General features: G+C 49.8%; 1 pseudogene; it reads right to left on the bottom strand.

Annotated features, from left to right (window-relative positions):
• LOC103720616 lies at positions 1-2,469 on the bottom strand (annotated as a pseudogene).
• Positions 2,470-7,169: the final 4,700 nt, after the last annotated feature.

The following is a 7,169-nucleotide window of genomic DNA, read 5'->3' as shown; positions in this document are numbered from 1 at the left end:
CTAGCTATTTTGGGTGAGGTCCTAAATTGTTACATAGTTAATTTAGTGTCTGCCTGGCTGTTCTTGCTGCTGGAATCGTTCCTTCATTTTGTCCTAAATTAGAAATACACCTATGATACTATTTTATTGGTGATCCAAATATCCGTTGATTAGCATGTCTCAAATCTAGTTCATAACACAAAATGGTTTGACGTTCCTGGGTGCAAGTTGGCATGGTTGTTGCCCATGGGCACCTCCAATGGGTTCACCACTCACAAAGCAAAAGATACTTACAATGAAACATATAAGTAAACCAAATCAAATGATCGTCACCATAACAAAAATCATTCATAACACATACCGCACCACATCGATCCACGAAATCAAATCTAACAGCCCTAAACCATACCATAGTGTTAAATTACAAGTATATATGACAGGTGCCAATTGAATTGCATCAACCAACCTAATCAAAATGAGCCATTGTCTATACCCCCAAGAAAATATACTGTTCTGCATTAGAGGAAAAGGAATAGGAGGAGACAAGTAATGGTTCCAGTGATCAGCGAGGATTGCAGTACTATTGGGACCCTCCCTGAGTGAGCCTCTCCAGTGGCCAGTTCTGCGAGCCAAGAGCCGTCTTGCAGCACTTCTCCTGGTGTCTTCGGTGAAGTACTTCTTGTCGATTTCTGACTGTTAAAATTATTAACCCGTAGTTCATCAGCTTAGTACAATGGATCTATTTGATTCCTAACCAGATCAATAGCATTTTTTTCTTGAAAAAAAATGGAATCCAACTTTCCCAAATATACCCGTCTTTTTAATTCTAAAACACTTTATACTCAACCAAGCCCGTCCCACTAGCGTCCAAAACTGTGCATCCCCACCATGCATGGTGGGGGAAAGAACAAAGTGAAAGAAGCAAGAGGAAGAAGAACAAAGCCTCTTTTTCTCTCCTGCTCTCTTTCCTGTTCTCACCCCTTCAATAGGAACAAAGTGATAAAGAAAGATAAATAAAAGATAAAACAATGAATAAATTTATTTTTTTAAAAAAGCAACGATGTAGGAGTTTTTCAGAGTAAGTTTTCAGAGAATAAGGAGACAGCAACTATCGCTACTTTCCATTAAAAAAAAGAAAAGAAAGAAAGAAAATTAATCAATAAATGGAACGTATATATCTTATAAGTATTGTACTTTAAATGACGACATACTGAAAGGTAAAGAACCCATACTTACTATTTGATAGATAAGATTTAAATAAGACTAGAGAAAAAGAAGAGAATCCTAAATGAAAATGGTCAAATTTGAGTTTGATCATCCCATTCTTAACCCAAAAAAAAAAAAAATCAGAAAAAAAAGCTTTTGTTGTAATAATTATATTACGTACCTGGGACTGGATCCGGGGCAGAAGGCAATGGAGTAGTCGCCGGCGGTGCAGGTGAAGGTGCTGGTGGCGTCGTCGTACGCGTAGCTGTACGACCGGGGACACGCGGACTTGAACACCTCCGAGTACACGGACGGGCGGCACGTGGCGGGGCTGGCGAACTCCCCGCTGCAGCAGAACTCCGGCTTCCCGAACGCCTCGCACGCGCTCCGGCACGCCGCCCCTCGCCGTCGCCGACCCTCAGCTCCTCCGGGCACCGCCGGTTGAGGTCCTCCGCGCAGCCGGTGGCGGCGCACCCGCCGCCGGCAATTACCACCACCGGCAGGTTGTACCCGTCCACCAGGCTCACGTCGTAGAAGTCCTTCCCTTCGGCGCCGCCGAGGGTGAACTCCGCCAGCGTCGCCGGGGGGGCGGCGCCGGCGCCGTTGCACTCCACCTGGCCGGACCCGCAGTCGCCCGTGGCGCAGGAGCCGCGGCCGGCGCTGTCGAAATTGCAGCCGGTGCGGGCCCAGAAGCGGCCGGACCAACCGGCGGGGGCCATGAGGACACGGGAGTCGCCGGCGGCGAGGGCAAAGCCGGTGGAATCCAACTTGGGGCTGCCGGAATTGGAGAGCACCCCAGGCCACACCGTGTCGCCACAGTTGTTCACGAATGTGAACTTGGTGCAATCTATCATCCCTGCAAGTAAATGTACATATACATACATGAATACATACATACATATATAGATATTGAACCCGAGTCGTTACTAAATTTCAGGTTGTAATTGAAACGAAATAGAATGCAATGATAGAATGGAGGAAATAAGGTAAATTACATATGAAGAAGAGGGGAAGAAGGCTGAGGGATAGAATGGAGTTTGAGGGAGATAAGAATGGACTCATTTGGGGTTTATAAGTGGTTTCTTTATCTAACTAGAGGTTGGAGGAGAGTCGTGGGAAATGGAGCAATGGTGGTTAATTAAAATGGTGGCAGGGGACTCTTGGAGAGGAGAGAAGGTGGGGAGGAAGAGCAGTAGCTTAGAGTGGTGATAGATGGCAGTGAGGAACAATGGTGGTTAAATTGATGGTGGCCGCCACCTATATATATAACATTGGAGGAGGAAGGGGTTATCTTCTTTGGCTCCATATGGAGTTAGTTCCTCCATATCTATTTATTTTTTTTTGCATGGTAACATGACAAGTATGACCTCAGAGTTTATTTTGATTGTGAATTTAAAATTGAGTTGCACTGAAAGGTCAAAGAGCATAGATCGCGCACCGCAGAATGCTGTGTATTTTAGATGACCGCCTCATGAGATAGATGGCTATCAAATAAAATGGTTCATAAATGTGTATTTGTGTATATTATTTGATATCCATTCATCTTCTAATGGCTGTCATCTAAAAATGTACAGCACTCTGTGGTACAGTTTGTACACCGAAGAAAATTATGGTTGAAGGTCAAACTCAAGAGCGGTGAAAAAAGAGAGACCAAATGATTTTGGCCGGGAGGGAAGTCATGCAAAATGTAATTTGTAGGTATTAAGATCTTTTTGTACATCTAGGTTTTTTTTCGCCACTAAGATCATGATTGGCAGACACGTGGGCAATGCCGTCTAAGTGAAGTTCATACTATATTCCAAATCTATGGTCTTGCTTACCTTTCAAACACTTAACTACTTCTAGCCAAGGCTGATGTCAAGCTCATAACTTACTTGTTTCTATCCCTTGGAAGAGGGAAAAAGATGAGCTCGCAAGGGACAAGGTCGTATCTTTCGTGTGGAAGAAGGATTCATCTTCCATCGTATGAATCTATTATTGGATCATGAATGTTCACTTCGAGATCTATGTAGCTATATAAACAAAGAAGTTTGGAGTGTTTTGTGATGTATAAGAAGTGCAATTCAACGGTCGAAAGAAGATTAACTATTCGTCCATGCAAAAAATACGACCCACTAATCACCCTGGACCATCTAGAACATAGCATTGCTTACAAATTAATATAAGCATAAACCAAAGTGTAGTAATATGGTTTTATTGAGCAGATGAAGGCTATTGCAATATCAGCTCGATTGTCGTATTAGTTTTTGTAGAGCTTTTTTTTTTTTTTTTTTTTTTTTTTGCTAATGCGGGTGGATCAGACCTGACGAGACCGGATACACCCAATAAAGTCAGAAAATAAAATACCTCGGAGTGCCAAAGGCAACTCCCCATCGCCACTCCATAAGGTGCCTCCGGAGTGAGAAGCTACATACGCAGCTACCCAATCCGCAGCACCATTACCTTCACGGTAAATATGCTTGGCCCGAAAGGCCCATCCATCCCTCGCCATAACCCAAATGTCACGGAGCAAGGGATGGTCACACCCGCCACGCCTTGGACCCCCCTGGATCCAACTGACAATGGTGGCTGAGTCACCCTCCAGGATAATGGACCTAGCCCGTAAGACACACCGGGCATGGCGAAGGCCTGCCCAGGCTGCTGTCAGCTCCGTGCTGGGAACTGAAGTGTCAAATAACTGACTGCCACCGGCAGCCACAACCCTGGCACACGGGTTCCGGATAACAAAACCCGCGCCTCCCCGCGTGCCACCATCCAAAACAGACCCATCAAAGTTGACCTTGAGGAAACTCGGGGGTGGGGGCTCCCAGGTGAAAAACACCGTACGAGAGGCTGTCGAAGCAGAGTGGGAACCCCAGGTGTCCCGAGCTATCAAGGTCCCTCCAACAGGGATAGTGTAACACAGCTCCGCCGCCTGAGCGCGGGCACTCTCGACAACAAATCGCGGCGACATACGTCGTTCGCTGAAGGTACGAGCATTCCTGGCCAACCAGATCTGGTAGGCAATACAGGTAGCTCGGACAGCCTCCTGACGCAGCACTAAGGACTCCGATCCCTGACGCATGGCCTGTAAGAACAGGTCCCTACATCGCCATACCACCGGTGGAACCCCTGCCAACCGCCAAGTGCCCCTAGCCCATGTGCACCGAAACAGGGCATGGTCCACCGTCTCGGCCACACCACAAGCCCCACACACCAATGGGATCCTCACTCCTCGACCTGCGAGTACAGCTCTCGTAGGAAGACGGTCCCAGGCCACCTTCCAGAGGAACAACGCGACCCTCGGGTGAAGCCCCAATCGCCAGATCCAGGCAAAATCCGGGCCAGGCTCATAATCCTGCCGCAGGATATGGGAGAGATCGCCCATCCTGACCCTGGATCTGGTTGAGGAACCCCACACACGTACATCTGGTCCGCCACTCTGTGGTAACGGTAGTGAGCGAACCCGCTCCGCCAAAGATTGCCCGAACAAACGGGCCAACTGAGTCTCATCCCAACCAGCCACCCCGGGGGTCATGAGATCACAAACCTGTAGACCCTCCCCAGCCTCGACACTAACCATAGTCGGCCAAAGCCGCAGCGGGAGGCCGTCGACCCATGGGTCACCAGCTACATCGATGCTACGTCCGTCGCCTATCAGCCATCGGGTGTGACTCGACACCAATGGCAAGTACGTCGCTATCTCACGCCATAGAAAGGAGCATCTCCGCCCTCCTCGGGCCCAGCCCTCCGGGCTTGCCCCCCATAGCGGATAGTCATAATCCGGCTCCAGAGCCCCTGCGGCTCCAGGATGAGACGGGAAGCATGCTGGGCAAGAAGTAGCTCTCGTCTCTCCAGGAGAGATACCACCCCTAGACCACCTTCCCTGAGGGGAAGGCAGATGCGCTCCCATGCCACCATGTGCACGCCACGACCCCCTCCATGTGAGCCCCATAAGAAGCCCCGAAGAAGTCGCTCAATCTTCAATAAAACAGACCTTGGCACCACCATATTTGCCATAAGATAGATGGGCATGGAGCCCAGTACAGCTCGAATCAGCATGACTCTGCCCATCATAGACAGGGACGCTACCCTCCAGCCCTCTAGTCTGCTCTGAACCCGCTGCACCATCCCGGTGCACTCAGAAACTCGCAGTCTCCTGCCCGAGATCGGAACACCCAGATAGGTCCAGGTCCCATCCTGCTCAGGCATCTCCAGAATCCTCCGAATCCCCCGTCGAACCCTGAGTGATGTGCTAGGGCTAAAGGAGATGGAGGATTTCTGGCCATTCACTCTCTGACCGGATACCGTGCAATAGGCACCCAAAACCCTCCTGATAGCCTGAGCATCAGCTACGCGAGCCCGGGTCAGGAGGAGACAGTCATCGGCAAATAGTAAGTGTGATATCGGCTGGGCCCCCGGAGCTGGGACATAGGCCTCCAACTCACCGGCAGCACACGCAGCCCGTAATGCCCGAGACAAGACATCAGAGCAAATAATAAATAGATACGGAGATAACGGGCATCCCTGCCGAAGCCCCATAGTAGAACTGAAGAAAGGAGATGGGGAGCCATTGACCAAGATAGAGAACCTCGGTCCCCGGACACACCCCAGAACCCACCCAATCCAAGTCTCATGGAACCCCAAGCTCTCCAAAGCTAGCCTAAGAAAACTCCACCTGATTCTATCATAAGCTCGTTCCATATCTAGCTTGACGGCCATCAAACTCCGCCGCTGCGAGGCCCGTCGAAGATCCCACATCATCTCCTGGGCCACCATAACGTTGTCGGAGATACTCCGACCCCTCACAAAAGCACCCTGCTCCTGACAGATAATGCCGGAGAGGAAGGGCTTCATACGATCCATCAGTATTCTTGCCACAACTTTGTATAAAGTATTACACAAGCTGATCGGCCTAAAATGACTCGGCTCGGCCGCGTCCTGACGCTTTGGTATAAGCGTGACAAATGTGGCTTTCCAATCGTCGGGCATACCTGCCTGATTGAAAAAACACAAGACCGCTTCCACCACTGCAGTCCGAACGATACCCCAGTATCTCCGGAAAAAGAAAGGTGGGAAACCATCTGGACCAGGGGCCCTATCCGCACCCAGTGCCCAGATAGCCTCACGCACCTCCCCCTCCGTCACTGGACGAACCAACATAGCGTTCTCAGTCGTATTGATTTGGGAAGCAGCCCTCGGGAGCTGACCGGCAGGATCGGACTCACAATCCTCCGTCCAACGAGAGCGAAAAAAATCAAGCAGGATATGGGTGATGGCCGAATCGCCTTCAACCCGGTGACCCTGCTCATCCCGCAAGGATCGAATCATGTTCCTTTGCCTCCTGATCTTCGTAGAGCGGTGAAAGAAACTAGTGTTTCGATCACCCTCTCTGACCCATTGAATTCTGAATTTTTGCCTCCAGAAGATCTCATGTTGCCGCAAGATCGAGTGGTGAGTGGCGAGGAGACCCCGAAGGCTGACCATATCGGCCTCGGGGAGCGTACCCATCTGGTCTTCTCTACTTTGGTGGTCGGCAATCGCAGCCTCCACCTCCTCCAACCTCCTGAAGATATCCCCCACTACCTCACGGTTCCAACGCCGTAACCGACGCTTAGTCAATTCCAATTTACGTGAAACCCTCTGCATGGGGTTACCACGAACCGGCAGACTCCAAGCTCCTCGGACAATGTCTCAGGATTGAGGGAGAGACAACCAAACCTTCTCAAAGCGGAAGGGGCACTGGTGAGAAGAACCAGATACAGTCGAAATCAACAAAGGACAGTGGTCCGAAGCAATCCGGGGTAGATAACTAACCCTGTAGGACGGAAATCTGGTAAGCCAGTCAGAGGAAGCAATAGCCCTATCGAGCCGCTCCCACACCCTGGCTTGGCCAGATTGGTTATTACACCAAGTAAATTGCGGGCCAGAGAATCCTAGATCCACTAGGCCGTTTCGCGAGAGAAAGTCTTGAAACTCCCTCCTATCCACAGTGTCAGAAAAAG

The sequence above is a fragment of the Phoenix dactylifera genome, chromosome 18, assembly GCF_009389715.1.
Source record: "Phoenix dactylifera cultivar Barhee BC4 chromosome 18, palm_55x_up_171113_PBpolish2nd_filt_p, whole genome shotgun sequence".
Lineage (NCBI taxonomy): Eukaryota > Viridiplantae > Streptophyta > Magnoliopsida > Arecales > Arecaceae > Phoenix > Phoenix dactylifera.
Note: the sequence above shows the minus strand (reverse complement) of the source record. Positions and strands in the feature narration are given on the sequence as shown.